General features: G+C 41.2%; 1 protein-coding gene and 1 long non-coding RNA gene across 3 annotated transcripts in view; both read left to right on the forward strand.

Annotated features, from left to right (window-relative positions):
• aig1 (androgen-induced 1 (H. sapiens)) overlaps window positions 1-18,458 on the forward strand; it is a 109,032-nt gene that overhangs the window by 21,893 nt on the left and 68,681 nt on the right. The window lies entirely within an intron of this gene.
• On the forward strand, window positions 11,296-15,819 carry LOC134097838 (uncharacterized). Its single transcript, XR_009940953.1, has 2 exons — window positions 11,296-11,385; window positions 15,010-15,819. It is a non-coding gene; the product is annotated as an uncharacterized LOC134097838 (long non-coding RNA).

The raw sequence follows: 18,458 nt of genomic DNA on the forward strand, positions 1-18,458 counted from the left end.
GCGGCAACCTTCACACATCTAACCCATGACAAAAATTGCCTCACTACAGCGAAACAGATGTGTTTACTAATATTATTACTATACTATTAGCCTATTATATATATATTATATTGTTTTGTTTTTATTAGTAATATAATTGTAATACTATTCATCTGCTAGTCATTTGTTGAGTTAATTGCTTTCCATAATATTTCTAATCTTTATTATTTTGGCTGATTTTCAACAGTTTTTAGTTGCAGACACCTGGAGGCAGTAGTGGGCACAGGTAGCCTAAAAGGTGAATATAGGTAGGATGCTGATAAGAGCCTAGGTGGCAGGCATATTTTATGGTGTTGTTTTTGTTTGTTTTCACAATACACCATTAAGTTCTGCTTGTTTGCTCGTGTGAAAAAAAAATCTAATTTGATTTTCCTAAATTAGTTTGACACTGCACCTTACATTGATCAGACATCTCAGGTAGACTATACAAAGAGAGGAAGAGCTTACCTGATTGCTTAGACAGTGGTGTGTGCTTTGCTTGTGCTTGCCTTTTCTGCTCCTTGCTGCTCTTTTCTAAACAAATACATAGAACTGACATAACTGGGCACACATTATAGTAGACTATGCAGATTAATCTTAATTGGGATTTAATTTACTTCACCAAAGTGGTAATCAATAAACCTAATCTTACCTAGTCTTCCATTTATATTTGGTGGTTTTCTTTGCTGCTGTTATCAGTCCTTGCTGTCCTTCAATGAATTTCTTGAACTCAGTACATGGCAACTGAAAGTTTAATCTGACCTGAAGCTCAGACTTCACCATTGCAACAGAGAGCCTGTTTCTTTTATCAGTCCAAGCATCCTCCATGTGGCTGAACACGCGTTCTGTATAGGCATTGCTCACTGGTATTGAAAAAAATAAAGCAACCATCTTTAACAGCTCTGGGGTTTCTGTTGCTTTAGTGAAAAAATGGGCCCATTTTCTGTCTGGGGTTAGGTCTGTTGGGAGGGTGTGGAACACTTCATTTAGGATGACCACTTCACGGTACAGTCCATCTTCGTTCAGATCTAAGGCTAATTTGTCAACCAGAAGTTGTAATTCAGACCACTGGGGCGCTTCCTTAAGGCTGAGACAGCCAATGTGTGCAAGAAACTCGTCACTGAAATCAAATCTATCCTCAAGGTACCACACTGTTTTCTCAAAAAATCTGTCTACCAGGCTTCTGAAATGTTCCTGCTGATTGGGTAAAAGGTTCTTCAGTGTCTGTTTTACTTTGCTGCCATAGAATTTGTCTCTGCACCTTGAGATGAGCTGATTCCGCAAGCGGTTCATCACTGTGTAAACATCAACAAGAGTAACACTGTCACTCTCAAGCACTCTAATAGCAGAATCAAACGTAATTAACTGATGCATTATCTGCACCATAGGCACTGATTTGGTTGACTGAAAGTCCATTGGTCTCAGTAATGGACATGATCTGCTTGAATATCGCGTTACTAGATTCATCAGAGTCCTCGTAAAAATCTAGCAAGCCATACTTAACACCGTCGGATGCACTGAAATATTGAACCGTGTAGGGAAACACCATGGTGTGGCCTGAGTTGGATGCGTCAGAGCAGACGGCAAAGTAGTGGCCTTCATTAAGCTCTGCTGATAATCTTTCCTGACTAAATGGTGCCAACACATTTTCGACCAAGGCCTCACTTTTTGTTCTTCCACAGGACATCTTTGTGGCAATGTCGGAGTCACTAAATATTTTTGCGCTCACCTTGTTACCACAGTCAGTGGAGAGATAACTGTGCCCATGACGTACACCATGATATGTGGTTGTTAGTTCAGCCACCGTAATTTTGTCCTGCGAGTTTTTCGTTACCATAAAGGACGAAATTGCTTTAGATTGCTTTGAGGTCTGAATTCTAGTCTGATGTTTTTTTGACTTGGCATGGTTGTCTAAAGCTGTTTTACCTTTGTATTTCACTGTTATTTTCACTGAACATAAAGAGCAACTAGCATTAAACGGTTCGCCTGGGCTGGGTTTTAGCCACATTGCATATTTCTCTTGTTTTAACCAGTCATCGTTGAAGCATGTACTCCGTTTACATTTTTTCTTGACTGGCCTGTGGTCAGGTCCTGTAGTATCCTCGTCCTCGGTCTCTCCACCCATTTCACGTTGTTACAGTTTCACACACACACACCGACTAAACGATCTGCTGCTTCTCTCTCCCTGTCACACTGACTGCACTTGCCTGGGCCATAGAGTAAGCGCTACAGTAGCCTACGTCATTAGAGCCAGTAATGTAAACTAACAACAAAATAATAGATTAAACAAATATAAATTTTACACATCATATAGAAAAACCGGGACATTCAGTGTCCTGGGAGAATATTTTTTTTCCCCTGGACAGACCATTAAATTCCGGGACAGTCAGGTGAAACCGGGACAGGTGGCAACACTACTGTCAGGCGGATGTGGCGGCTTGAGCGCGGGTCCGTTTTGGACTCCTTTGCTGTCTGGGTAGCCTACCTGTAGAAAACTGCCAAAGGTTTCGCTGAGGTCTCATCTGGTTACCTTCGTTCAATAGGTGATTATCTAAAGGCAAGGGGTAAACAATTGTCAACAAGTTACTGCCTAAAGTAGACTTCAAGTAATCTGTTTAACATCGAAAGACATTCATTGTACTTCTCAAGAGTTAATAACATACAGTTAATTACCTTAGTGAGCCGTTTGAGACAGGAGATTAAAAATATAATACAATATAATGCATATTGTTATTTCAATTTACAGTAGGGGAGCGCCGGGTCAATTGAGACACTTTTCAGTTAAACGGTCTTTTCAAAGATTACGTTATGTACACAACATTTTTTATCATGTGATCAACAACTTACATGTGTTGTGTCTTAGTTACAAGTGTAATTTAACACATATGTTGGATGATCGCGCTGTTTTCAAACTTTGAACGTACGTTGACATTTGTCTCAAATGCCCCACCTAAGCGTGTCGTTTGAGACACGTAGGAGGGGCAATTAATACAGCATGTTTTAAACAGAAACTGCTGACCTTAATCACGTTTTTATGAAGCATATCGGACAACATACTAGTGTATTCGTCATCCCGAAAATTTCACATAATTTCTCGCAATATAAATAGGTCAAACAAATATTTTTGTCCCGTGCGTAACTTCTGATCACAAAAAAAATCTACCGCATGTAGTATTTGTTTCCCTCACTTCGCTGAATATCTGTGGATTCATGTCATAAACATGTTTTGTTCATTCAAAATATATGTTCAAATACATTCAAATAAGTTGTTGTTAACTCAAATCAGTTGTTGTTCATCGCAAAACAGTTATTAATTCGGTGATTTATACAGATATTGATCGTGTAATGTGGCCACTTCCGGGTTTGCGTTAGGGACATTTAAACAGCTGTACCAATTCGGTTTGTGGAACAATCAATGTTCGAACCGGAAAACAGACCTCAGAACTTCCGCTTTTCACTTCCGTACATTGCAACGGTAGGTGATCTCCTCTGAAGTAACTGTGAAATTTTGCTAATTATAGTACAATTCAGATTTTTGACTAAAACGTTCCTGTATTTGTCTCCATTAAAATGTCACGAATATTAATAAATCAAAACAGGCACTGCCGGGCTTGTGATTTTTGGTCAGGCACTCCTGACACTGACGACATCACCAAACGGAACTACCAAGGTACGCCAGAGGTGCGACTGCCTAGGGGCAGTCGTTCAAACGACCAAACTTTGCGTCCTTGTTTGCGATTGAGAAATCCAAGAACGACGGAGCGAACTCCCAAGATTGCGACGCAAGTTAGCAAACGACGCTTTCTAGAAACGCACCCCAGTATAGCAAATTACGGATTATATCAGCAAATAAAGCTAGATAAGTAGGTAACTTGTGTTATGGGAGTACGTTTTCACTGAATATACTAGGTAACTGCATAAATAAAGCATATAGAAGCATACTTACAGTGAGTCCTCAGACACCGCTGTTTCGTCTTCCATTCCGAACTCCATCAGCGAAAAACCTGGGGAAGGAAACCGTTAGCGGAATTGAAGGGAGCGTTCGATGTGCGCATCCGCAAAGGGTCCGGCGTGGATCCGCCGTATGAAGGCGCGTTAACGGAGGCGAAATGTGTTCTGTGCCCGTATCCAAAACGGAGGCTGACTGTCAGGTAGGGTGGCCACCTATGTCTGACCAAAATCCTGGACATTTCGGCAACCCAATCAAGCCTTTTACGTAGCGGCAACCTTCACACATCTAACCCATGACAAAAATTGCCTCACTACAGCGAAACAGATGTGTTTACTAATATTATTACTATACTATTAGCCTATTATATATATATTATATTGTTTTGTTTTTACAACATCCGCACAGCAGTTTTTATGCTGAGATGCTGTGTCTGGGGAAAGTTTCCACCCGTTCCCATGATGGGGCCATCGATATGGGTCCGAAACATTATGCGTGATCATTTCGTGATATGAAGACACTCCACGGTCTGCAGTTGGCATTTTATGTCGGAAGATATAATTGAAGGGGCCGACGCTGTTTGAAACCCGTGTTGTTCGCCTGAAAACAACTTCATCTTGCCGGTCGCTCGGCAAAGCGTATGGCAGAGGACACAGCGGCAAGGGGAGGACGAGGAGCTGATCGATGCCAGCGTGTCCTTGAGGTGTCATGACTATCGCCGGCCTGGACCTTCAGTTTTGGATCTGGCATGCGAGAAAATTTCAGCACAGCAGCAGGCCATCAGCTACAGAAGCGACTGGAGGAGTTGTCGTTACTAGAAAGTTTCAAGAGCGGCACAAAATGTAGGTGCATATTTTATAGCTCTCCTTCCATATAATGTGAATGATTTTTTTAACAAGATGTAAAGCTTGTCTTTATTTGAAACACACACACATTATATGATTATGAATAATTACTCTATTATAGGCCTACATTCTATATACTGACATTTCTGATATTCATAACAGCAATCTTTATGCAGATTAGGGCCTAGGCCTACTATTCATATTATAACTCCACCTCTTAAATTCAGCTGTCTGGTTGAAGCCTCAAAATATTGTAAACAAAGGAGCAGGCTAAGTTTATCATACTCTACTGGTTGGACTGTTCAGTTTCTGTTCAGGTAAGCTAATACTTTTTCTCCTTGGGACAGGCCCCTTTAAATGTCTTGGAGTTGAAAAACATTGGTATTGAGATGGTCAGTCAACTTGAATGCAAGAGTTTTAATCAAATGTCTGCAGTATAGCCTACTAATGATGCTAAACGGATCTAACAGTAATTTAGCTAGTCATCTTCATGTTTTATCTAGATTAAATGTGCATGTCGAAGGTGGGTGTCCATTGAGTGCGCACGAGAGCGGGCCAAGGAGAGTGAATTACTTCTACTGTTTGGAAAAGTTGCACGCATAGTTCTAGTCTTCAAAGGTTGCGGAAGAACTTTATGCTTCACCCGAGCAGCGTCATGTGCATCAGTGCGACATGGAGACAGACGCGGTGTGCACGGAAGGGAGGGGCTGTGTGTATGCGTGTGTTTGTGTGTATAAGAGACAGATGCGTGATTGACAGAGAGGGAGAGCAGGGAGGAAAGGAAATTCAGTTTAACGAATGCTGCGTGTTTTTCAATAGCGTTAAAAAATAAATAAATAAATTTAAAAGAATAACGAAACGCAATATGTGGCGGCCGGTGCTGAATCTGTGGCGCACCGCCACAAATTAGTCTATGTGTGGGAAACACTGGGTACAATCCAACGTGGTCTTACAATGCAATTTGATCTTTTTCACAGATTTGCCAGCTACCGCCATCTTCATGCATTTTGCCTCCAGATTGAACCTGATACTAGGAAAATTGTCCGTTTTGGACAGTCAGCGACATCCACAATTCTGGATATGACTGTTGACCCACTACGTAGACCAGTAGGCATCTGATTGTCTGTGTTTTTATGTTGTGAAAATAAAAGAAAATGACAAGAATTTGAAAATTGAATTGAATGTGTTCGGATGTACTGTAGTGCTATGCTGATACAAACACTTTTGTCTTGTACAATGTCCGGGGTTCCCACTCTTAAGTCAAATGTAAAATTCCATGACATTTCCTTGACAAAACCCCTGAATTTCCATTTGTTAAGTTGCTACACTATATTGCCAAAAGTATTCGCTCACCTGTCTTGTGGGTTATTGCTGCCGCTAGTCAAAGACAAAACTCTGGCCGAGGGTGTGGCTTAAGGACTCAATAGCGCCATCTAGCGCATTGTCTGTTGTGGTTGACACGTACATTCACGAAAATGAACCAAATTTGGTGGGCATGTGTTTTGCTATAGCTATTCAGAGACAGAGTTCTGGCCTCGGGTGTGACTTAGGGACTCTTTAGCGCCACCTAGTGTGTTACCTATTGTGGTTGATATATACATTCACGAAAATGAATCAAATTTGGTGAGCTTGTGTTTTATTACTGCCGCAAGTCAGAAACAGAGCTTTGGCCTAGGGTGTGGCTTAGGGACTCTATAGCGCCACCTAGCGCATTGTCTGTCATGGTTGATACATTAACGAAAATGAACCACATTTGATGGGCATGTGTGTTATTGCTACTGCTAGTCAGGGATAGAGCTCTGGCCTAGGGTGTGGCTTAGGGACTCTATAGCGCCACCTAGCACATTGTCTATTATGGTTGACACATTCACGAAAATGAACCACATTTGTTGGGCATGTGTGCTATTGCTGCTGCTTGTCAGGGATAGAGCTCTGGCCTAGGGTGAGGCTTAGGGACTCTATAGCGCCACCTAGCACATTGTCTATTATTGTTGACACATACATTCACGACAATTAGGTACGCTTGTGTGTTATTGCTGCCACTAGTCAGAGACAGAGCTCTGGCCTTGGGTGTGGTTTTGGGACTCTATAGCGCCACCTAGCATGTTGTCTGTTGTGGTTGACATATACATTGATGAAAATTAACCAAATTTGGTGGGCATGTGTGTTGCTCATGCAAATGCCCACCAACAAGTACGTGTTGCTTTGTTAGATTCCGCAAATGTCACGGGTCCGCACCGCAGGTGCTCGGGCCCGCCATCGCCGCTTGCGGCTATATTTTCTCTTATTATAGTGTTTTCCCCTTACCGGAATGTTTTGCCCTTTTTCACCAACTTGGCATGCTCTAAAACTCTTGAAATTTGGCAGCTACCTGTAGAATTGATGCCTCTACTGAGAGACAGACCTCTGGCCTAGGGTGTGGCTCAGGGACTCTATATCGCCACCTACCGCGCTGTCTGTTGTGGTTGACACATACATTCACGGAAATGAACCAAATTTGGTGGACGTGTGTTTATTATTCTGAACAAGTTTTACATTTAAACTATATAGTGAATCTTAGAAGAATTTGAGTTATGATTATGATTATGATTTTTGCACATCACGTATTTTGAAACACTTCTCCTAGACGGTTTATCGAAATCATGTCATATAAGCACTAAAATGATCTTGAGGGGTTGCCCGAGAGGAATTGCGACTAGATTTTTGAATTTTTGAAGTATATTGAAATGGCGAAGGTTTGAATTATGGCGTTTTATTAAGAAACAGGAAGTTGGTGTTATAGGCAGAAAAAAGGTTATGAATTGGATGTAATTTGGCAGCTACATGTGGAATTGCATCTGGTAGTCAGAGACAGAGCTCTGGCCTAAGGTGTGGCTTTGGGACTCTATAGCGCCACTTAGCAGCACGTTATCTGTTGTGGACTTGTGGTTGATACAAACATTCACGAAAATGAACCAAATTTGGTGGACTTGTGTCTTATTGCTATGGCTAGTCAGAGACAGAGCTCTGGTCTTGGGTGTGGCTTTGGGACTCTATAGCGCCACCTAGCGCAGTGTCTGTTGTGGTTGACACATACATTGATGAAAATTAGCCAAATTTGGTGGGAATGTGTGTTGCTCATGCACATGCCCACCAACAAGTACGTGTTGCTTTGTTAGATTCCGCAAATGTCACGGGTCCGCACAGCTTGCGGCTATATTTGTTATTATTATCGTGGAATCCTCTTACAGGTCATGTTTGGCCGTTTTTCACCAACTTGGCATGCTCTAAAACTCTTGAAATTTGGCAGATATATGTGGAATTGGTAACGCTACTCAAAGACAGAGCTCTGGCCTAGGGTGTGGCTTAGGGACTCTACAGCGCCACCTAGTGCGTTGTCTGTTGTGGTTGACACGTACATTCACGAAAATGAACCAAATTTGGTGGGCAAATGTGTTATTGCCATCGCTATTCAGAGACAGAGCTCTGGCTGAGGGTGTGGCTAAGGGACTCTATAGCACCACCTAGTGTGTTACCTGTTGGGGTTGACATTCACGAAAATGAATCAAATTTGATGAGCTTGTTATTACTGCCGCTAGTGAAAAGCAGCTACCGTCCTGTTCAGAGTCTATAGCGACCATCAGAGTCCCTAGCAACCTTGACGAGACTGACGAGATAACAGTGCAATCGTGGTAGACATACTCCTGAAACGCTAACGTTAAAAAGTTGATTTTCACAAAAAGATAGTTTTCTCCATGTTTTGGTCAAAAACAGGTGTTTTTAGCAAAATTAACCCATGTTCTACTGACGATTACTAAAGAACGGAAAACGATAGAAACAAACCGTTTTTCCTGGCTAAAGAAGAGAGTCTACTCTTTCATTTGGTACCTTCGGTGTTTACATAGTCATAAAGCTCACCGTTCGGTGGATCTTGGAAAAACAGTCAAAATGCTGTAAAACGTCTGGCAGTATGGAGCGCTCTGCACTGAAAATCGCTGGCAGCCAATGAGTTAAACTACATAGTGAATCTTCTGAATCTATCAGCACTAAAATGATCTTGAGGGGTTGCTCAAGAGGAATTGCGACCAGATTTTTGAATTTTTGAAGTATATTGAAATGGCAAAGGTTTGAATTATGGCGTCTTATTACGAAACAAGATGTTGGTGTTACAGGCAGAAAAAAGGTTATAAATTGGATGTAATTTGGCAGCTACATGTGGAATTGCTATCGCTATTCAGAGACAGAGCTTTGGCCTAGGGTGTGGCTTAGGGACTCTATAGCGCCACCTAGTGCGTTGTCTGTTGTGGTTGACACATACATTCACGAAAATGAACCAAATTTGGTGGGCAAGTGTGTTATTACTGCCGCTAGTGAAAAGCAGCTCTGACCTAGGGTGTGGCTTAGGGACTCTATAGCGCCACCTAGCACATTGTCTGTTATGGTTGACACATTCACGAAAATGGCCCACATTTGGTAGGCATGTGTGTTATTGCTACAGCTAGTCAGGGATAGAGCTCTGGCCTAGGGTGTGGCTTAAAGACTCTATAGCGCCACCTAGCACATTGTCTATTATTGTTGACACATACATTCACGACAATTAGGTACGCTTGTGTGTTATTGCTGCCACTAGTCATAGACAGAGCTCTGGCCTTGGGTGTGGCTTTGGGGCTCAATAGCGTCACCTAGCTTGTTGTCTGTTGTGGTTGACACATACATTGATGAAAATGTACCAAATTTGGTGGGCATTTGGGTCATGCACATGCCCACCAACAAGTATGTGTTGCTATGTTAGATTCCGCAAATGTCACGGGTCCGGGCTCGGGCCCGCCATCGCCGCTTGCGGCTATATTGTGTGATTGCTATCACTAGTCAAAGACAGAACTCTGGCCTAGGGTGTGGCTTAGGGACTCTATAGTGCCATCTAGCACGTTGTCTGTTGTGGTTGACACATACATTCACAAAATAGAACCAAATTTGGTGGGCTTGTGTGTGTTATTGTGTAATCGAAAAATTTGTCGAAAGATTAGTCATTAGAAAATGAGTCGTTAGCGGCAGCACTAATAGTGCAAGTCTCTTTGAATGAAAGTGTCTGCTAAATGAATAAATGCAAATGTAACCTTTATAACTCATTTGTAAATGTGTAGAAAGGCATACAGTCCTCACTTTAGATCAGCTCTCAAATATCATTAACTAACCACTTGTATGTCCTGAGTTAATCATGAGTTACAGTATGATAATTAACATAGGAGTAATACTACAAATGATGATCGAAGCATTTACTAACAGTTTGCAACTGGTTAATAATAGGGAAATTATTTAATTTATAAATGGTTGTTTTATTGTTTATAAGGTATAAACCATTTATTTACAAACATTTGTTCTATTTACTATGAACAAACCATTCAACTTTGTGAACAAATGCTTTACTGATGATAAATTATGCATGAACAAGAAATTACTAATGATGAACAAACCATTAACTAATAGGTAACAATGCTTAACTAGAAAAGCACTCAGAGAGCGCACCTACCTCCGCCTGCCTTCTTCTTCCTAGGTTGTCATACATTTGAACCTCAACTATTCAGATCGCCACCACGTGGCCATACCATGCCATTACACCACTAAACTAAATACATAAACGGCTCCGGAATCCCGACGGAATTACGGATCACTCCCTAAATGTAATTGTTTCTTCCTTGGGTCATGCCTGACATTCGCTGACAATTTCAGCGAAATCCTCCATTACTTTTTGAGTTATCTTGCTAACAAACAGACAAACAAACAAACAAACAAACAGACAGACAGACAGACAAACACCGGTCTGCATAAGTGGTAGTGTCACCTTGAGTCACTAAATAAACGTTCTCTCTTAATAAGCAATAAGAGCGTACAAACATAATTGTGATTACAGTTTTACTGTCTAAAGTCATGCATTAGGACTATAGGACACGGAATGAATAATTGAATTAGTCTGTGAACCGAGCTAGGTAGCTAGCGAACACTAGCTTAAAAAGCTATACAAGTGAATGGCAGTAACTGGCAATAGAGCTTCTACCCTCTACCACTCTTCCCTGCTCTCCTAGAGCAACTGGCTGTGTCCTGGAATCTCGTCCGTGCTCTTGAGACTGCAGTGGGAGACACAGTTATCTTTTTGGCAATGGAAAGTATTGGTGTGACATTCTGGAGGAGTCTGTAGGCTCCAGATACTGGCTAATGCTACCAGTAGTAAAACTGCATTAAGTCAAGTATCGGTAGTTTAAACCAAGTTGTCAGTCATTTTATTTATCGTCTTCTAGAACGCTTAATCAGCATCGACGTGTGAGGACGCTCGTGCCCAACGCCAAACTCGTGCATGAGTTGTCATCTACCAATCAGCATGTAAAAATGTTGCAGTCATATTTTCAAAAATGCCAGTGCCAGCGGCCAAATGTCATGCTAACTTGCTAAAACTAACCCTCCAAATCCTGACCCCCTGGTTGGTGCGCTAATATGCTCTGTACAGATCTCTCCGGACCAATCAAATTGTCGGGGCGGGCTTTACACAATGATGGAGAGATGAGCAACAGCTGTCTCGTCTCAAATCATCTGATCACAGTTAAGTTGATTTTGATTGCAACAGAAATGCTGTTTCCATGCAGTTTGGACTTTCATTTGACCTACATGAAAACAGAGATTTTATTGCGGATTATCACACAATTATTTCCAAAAATTTAGGCCAGCGTGGATATGTGGGAAAACTCCGGTTTCACTTTTACTTTCATCAAGGTAGAATAGAATATATACTTATTTGATCCCGTGAGGGAAATTCGTTTAAATTGCATTTAACCCCATTTAACCGAATTAGTGAACACACACAGCGAGGTGAATCACACACTAACCCAGAGCAGTGAGCTGCCTGCCCAACCAGCAGCGAGGGGTTAGGTGCCTTGCTCAAGGGCACTTCAGCCGTGGTGGACTGGTTGGGGATCGAACCGGCAACCCTCCGGTTACAAGCCCGAAGCCTTAACCAGTACACCACGGCTGCCCACAATGTTTGCATGGTGTTGTTCCCGTTTGTTTGAAATGTCTTTTTGCTTGTTGGGTTGACACCCTTCCCAGGCTATTCATGGCATGTTTGTAGGGGAAATGTTTTCCAAATAGCCTACCAAGCTACATATTTAGTTGTCTTAGATTTCGCTATCGGGTGTTGTACAAGATACTGATACAGTGCAATAACTTTCTTAGAAGATCAGAAGATATAAGCTATTATAGGCTATTTCGTAGCTCTGTTTGGTTAGGTCTAGCAAGAGCCACTGGATATCACTGAAATATCATCACAGAAGCAAGCTGCCATCAACGTCAATGAATGCTCTGCCATAACGAACAGTACATGTGTTTTTCTACGGTGTAAAATAGGTAGCAATAGCAGTAATACTGGTAGACAGCCTTGATCACTTAGCCTACTAGACCGTGAGCCAGGGCCTCAAATTTTGGAAACCGTTACCGAAAAGGTGGCAAAGGCTACCATACCTTTTCTGAAAGCCTGGAATCTCAGCTTTTCAATGATGTATGATGGCCATCTGACAAGAGTAGCTGTTTTGAGTTATGACACATAATGTAAACTAAGGTTAAAGAAATAATGTGTATAAATCAAGCAGAACACTGGAATATTTTATTTTGTTATGTTTGGTATCATTTTAAAGGGGAGACTCTGAGCTTTCATTTAAATCCTTTTGTGAACATTTTGGATAAGTACAGCCAACCCTGGAGCTCTTCAAACCTTTAATCACACACATTTCCCTACCATTTCCCTGCCATTTTTTGTCTTTTAATCCTGTGGCACCTGGGAGCATCAGAGAAACAAAATCCAAACACTGAAATACTGGCATGACCCTAAGGATTCAGGAAATGTATCATTTACCCATATTATCTGATTTGGAGGGGGTGATTTACAGTCTTGTATAAGAGATGGCGTTTTTTTCAAAGACATAAACAGTAGTGTACTATTACCCTTAGGCTAATTTGTTGATATGTCGAGTTGAAAGTCTGAGGTAAACATATTTTAAATAATAATTATTGATACAGATAATTTTGAAAAAGTTGTTATTCAGCATTCTCAGCATTTTTAGATGGTTAAAAAGGTCCTTAATACATATCCACCACATATCATTTATATCAGGTCCCCACTTTCTTGAAATTTACATAAAAAAATGAATGCCTTGTCCTCAGGCAAGAAAATACTGTACACGTATACACAGGCTGCGATACTGTAAGCATTTGCAGGCCATGGTAAAGTGTCAGCCCTAAAACTTTTTCAGAAGAATGAAAACTTCTGTGAGACCTTTCAGAAGGTTGGGGCAGACTGGGCAATGACAGCTGAGTTGTATGCAGCCTTACAGCTCCAAGTCTAGAATCACCAACATCAATGAAATGAAGTATGCACTTTTTTTGTGCAAAGAAAGGCGTAGAATCCTGGCAGTTAACTCAATGCTCGGATTCTCTCAGGAAGCACAGTCTCAGAGCTAACTATCAAGGTGCTATCTGGAGAAGATGCCTCGAGAACAACCCTGAAGTTCCTTCCCCAGTTGAGCATGGGTGGTCTAGACTGGACCAAGATGGTGACTTGCAGCTCTCCATAGACTGGTTCAATGTCTCCATTGGTCCACAAGCAGTACTTGAGTTTCTGTCCTGCTATTGCAAGAGGGACTGTGTCACTCCTCATGTCAGTGTGTTGCACTGTATAACAACTTTTTCAAAATGATTTGTATCAATAATTATTATTTCAAATATATTTACCTCAGACTTTCAACTCGACATATCAACAAATTAACCTTAAGGGTAACACTACTGTTTATGTCTTTGAAAAAACGTCAAGTCTGATATAAGACGAAAAATCATCCCCTCCAAATCAGATAATATGGGTAAATAATACATTTTCTGAATCCTTAGGGTCATGCCAGTATTTCAGTGTTTGGATTTTGTTTCTCTGATGCTCCCAGGTGCCACAGGAACTAAAAGACAAAAGATGGCAGGGAAATGGCAGGCAAATGTGTGTGATTAAAGGTTTGAAGAGCTCCAGGGTTGGCTGTACTTATCCAAAATGTTCACAAAAGGATTTAAATGAAAGCTCAGAGTCTCCCCTTTAAAATGATACCAAACATAACAAAATAAAATATTTCAGTGTTCTGCTTGATTTATACGCATTATTTCTTCAACCTTAGTTTACATTATGCATCATAACTCAAAACAGCTACTCTTGTCAGATGGCCATCATACATCATTGAAAAGCTGAGATTCCAGGCTTTCAGAAAAGGTATGGTAGCCTTTGTCACCTTTTCGGTAACGACCAACCCCTCTGGCTCACGGACTATACCCGACACACCCACTCACTTGTCTGTCTTGTGCTGTTGCCCTGGCCATCGGAATCGGTCCAAATAGTACAAAAGAGTTTGCTAAAGTATTGGTGGGCACAATTTTATCATCTCTGATTCTCTGACTACAGCGTTCCCCTACGCCCATGACGTCATTGTTAAAAAAATTATGAAATTAGAATGGTCGGGCACGTAAGGGTTGAGCTTAATGGATATTGGTAGACATTGGTAGACACATGGATGAATGAATGGTTTGAAGTGGATGGATGACAGACAGCTGGATGGAAGATGCTTTGAATTTTTGTTGAATAGAGAGAAACAGAGAAAGAAGGCATAGTTGAGCAGATGGCAGTAGAATAAAAGTTTGAATGAAGTTTCTAAGTTAAACAATTCCAGATAAATTGTGTACGGAAAAAGCAGTCAGCTGGATAATGACAATAGGAAAGCCTAGGAAGAACAGAACTGTGCATTTTCATGCAATGTCATAAGAAGCCTAAAAATAATAATGACATAAGATAATAGTAATAATATAACAGTCCATTAGACTTTACATGATTAATCCAGAACAGTAAAGCCCTATAGACAGGTTGTACAGTAAGTCTACTACATTATGTCATTATAGGCTGTTAGACTATGCTAGTTTAAACAGTTAAAACAGTGAATAAATAGGCATTTGCCTGCTTGTTATGAACTCAGCCTTCTTGCATGTGCTTATTTAGATGTTGCTTTTTAATTATTTCATAGGGCCTAATCATTTCTTGATATAATAGTTTGCATTTATGTTGTGTGTGTGTGTGTGTGTGTGTGTGTGTGTGTGTGTGTGTGTGTGTGTGTGTGTGTGTGTGTGTGTGTTTGTTATCTTTTACAGGAATATCTGGGCCCAACCAGGGTGTTATGATTGGTGGCAGAATGTATGTGACAACTGGACATCTTCCATAATCTCTGTCTTCGTCCAAGGCTGACTTGACAGGATAAGAGATAGCACCAGGCAGTGCCTATGGAGCTGCGCGTGGCTACATGCTTGTGGAGGCTAGCCACCGATCTTGCGCTCCAATCTATCTCTTACCTCTTTGGTATGGGATCGTTGAATACATCCAACATCCTTAAGACAATACCTTCACACACCATCACAGTGTGCTGGAGCTGTGGCTGGAACTCATAATTGACATTCTGGCATCACCTCACAACCCAGTCGACTGCTACAAGGTGTTGCGGACCACATTATGAAGTTTTGGGACGTCAACATTGGCTAGCCGGGGAAGGCTCATGGCCTGTGTATTTTCAAACTCCTCCCTTTACGAACAAGGGCAGAATGGACCTCTGTTGTCAGGCAGGCGAGAAATCATTCAGGATGCACCCCTTGTGATACTAATTAGAGGCTGACTGATTTATCAGTATATTAGGCTTTTTCCAAACTATCGGTTTCAGCATTTTTAACAGACAATAAATATTTTTTAAATCAGTAAAGGAAAACCGCATATTGATCCTTAATTTAGATTGCATTTCCAGTATTGCCGTTACGTTTGTCCAGCAGATGGTACAGCATATTGCTGCAAGATACACATGCTTGACTTTGATCCACTTCACTTTCTACAATGAACATTGACAGTAGTTTGTGTGTATTCATGCCTGGATGATTTTTGTGAAATGTGATTCCCGAAATAAACCTGAAAATGTTTATTGGATTTGCTCGTTTTTACTGCAGTAATATTGGTCGTAAGAGCCATTGGTCACCAGCTTTACACATTGAATGCCATGCTGTTTTTGGAAGCTTTGTCCCAAAGTGCCAGGAATCTTAGAATTGTTGATGATTTTTGTACAGCGACAGGATATTCTATGTTATAGCTATGAACACATATGATAGCTTGTTTGTAAGGTGAGACTTAAAGCTCTCAGTGGGTACAAACCGTTTATTTCTTCGTGCCTCCCAAGCTAAACAGTGGCTAGTTTTCATCAAAATCGCTGTTTTTTTTTTTTGTAGAAATGGAGATACTGGGGGGGTGCTGTGGCGCAGCAGGCTACAGCGCCAATACCATGTACGGGTCCGAGTGCCCTCGGGGACCCAGGTGCGATTCCGGCCTGCGGTCATATCCCGATCCCACCCCATCTCTCTCTCCCACTTGCTTCCTGTCTACTCTTCACTGTCCTGTAACAATAAAGACAAAAAGGCCAAAAAAATATTCTTTAAAATATAGCCGCAAGTGGCAATGGCTGGCCCGAGCACCTGCGGTGCGGAGACCTGTGACATTTTGGAATTTAACAAAGCAACATGTGCGTGTTGGTGGGCATGTGCATGAGCAACACACATGCCCACCAAATTTGGTTCATTTTGGTGAATGTACGTCAGGGTTCCCGCGGGGTCTTAAAAAGTCTTAAAAGCATTGAATTCATGAATTTGGAAATAATACCTTAAAATACCTTCGCCCGCTGTCAAGTTAACAAAGCGGACATAAGCAATAACTAAACCACCTTTGTAACTGTCGGTGGCCTTGTCCACTTGTAAGGCAAAACATGAGTGTTTGCGTTTGTCAAGCACTTGTTCTTCGAGATCGCAGAACAGCAATTGTGTCGTCGGACAGATAGCCAAGATATCCTTCAATTTTACTGCGCTCGTCTCGAACATAAATGGGTTTTTTTGTTTCCGCTGCAATTCAAATTCCGACATCAATCATTTTTTTCGGACTATGGTTCCAGGACAGACTAACATTTTCATCTGGTCAATGATTGGCCTATAAGAGTCTAGATTACCTTGTTTGTGTTTGTTTTGTGAGATGGAGGTGCATTCTCGTAATTATCAATAAAGGAAGGCACAGGCTACAGATTAAAAAGAAATCTCCGGTTTTTCACGTCAGCTCGTGCCCCACCTGGCATGTCTCTGGCGCGCCCCACAGTTTGAGAAACGCTGTCCTATGGACACTTCAACCTCCATACCGACATACACAATAGTATTAGACAAATTCTCCATCACGTTACCTGTCCTCGCAATTATGGAGAGACACAATGAAAACGAAAGGGCAAAATAGCTAGCGCGATAAAAATGGCAGTGCCCCGACCAATACTGTCGTTCTCTACACAAATAACACGTCTGATGAGGGTCTTCTAACTTGCCTATGAACACCTAGACCCGTGAAATAATGTTCCTAACACTGACATTGGGCAAAGGATCCACGTTTGTGCTTGGTGTAGACTTATCTCTCACGTTGTCCAGCTTCAGCATTGCAGGCGGAGACGCATGTGAATAAACAAATCCCCGTCATCTTCTGAAGGCAGATATTTCCCATCACAATAACTGTTAGCGAACAGAAGACCCAACACTTCATTCCTGGTAAACTTTTTCCATGTGTTTCCATGTCTAATGCTAATACTCGTTTACGTTCAAAATACCGCTCTGATACAATGGCTCACACGGAGTCGGGGACGTAGTATGACATGTCTGCCAACTAGTGGCAGGGAGTTTGAACGAAATTTGACACCCTATTAAAATCGGCCGTTTTATCCAGTACCGCATCTTGTCGACTATAGTCCCCTGTGGCGCTTAGAGGGTTAAAGGCCAGCTATTTCATGGATCCAGGATACTATGCATCCTGATAAAGTTCCCTTGGCCTTAGGAATTAAAATAGCCCCACATCATCACATACTCCCCAAGCAGCAAAACACGTTATTTGAACCAAAACAAACGTTTTATTTCGGTTGTATTTTGGTTTCAAATAAAACAAACGTGCATAGTACGTTCTATAAACGTGTTTTCTGGCACCAGTACAAACCTGGTGCCAAAAGACAAGTGCAATATCCAACACACCTAGCACTGATTCCAACGTCAACAGAAGATGCAAATTTGGTAAAAATACCAACTAAAAAACAACGTAAATTACACGTTCAAAACGGGTTAAATAACAATGTTTTATAACGAACGTATCTGACACTTACTTTCAACATTGAATGAAGGTGCTGGTTAACACTAAATACTAACGAGGGGGGAAACGTGTGGAAAACGTGTCAGACATGTCTGAAAACGGAGGTATTTGTTTAGAGTTGCCTAGCAACAGAAGTGACCTTGCTTATAATTTGTTAAACAAAACGACCTATATATAAAAACTTTTCAGAATAATTCATGTTTATCACAATTGTATGACTTTACTGTATACACGTTATTTAACTATAGTTTAACTATAAAATATAAGCTGATATCTGATAACTTCAATTACATTTCGTGTAAGGCTATTGAGATTTGCTTCCCAGCATGCATTGTAATTCAGTTGCTTAGTTTATTGGCTATATTATTAGTTTGAAACAATGTGGTTGGGACATTTTAGCTTA

The sequence above is a fragment of the Sardina pilchardus genome, chromosome 12 (assembly GCF_963854185.1).
Source record: "Sardina pilchardus chromosome 12, fSarPil1.1, whole genome shotgun sequence".
NCBI lineage: Eukaryota > Metazoa > Chordata > Actinopteri > Clupeiformes > Clupeidae > Sardina > Sardina pilchardus.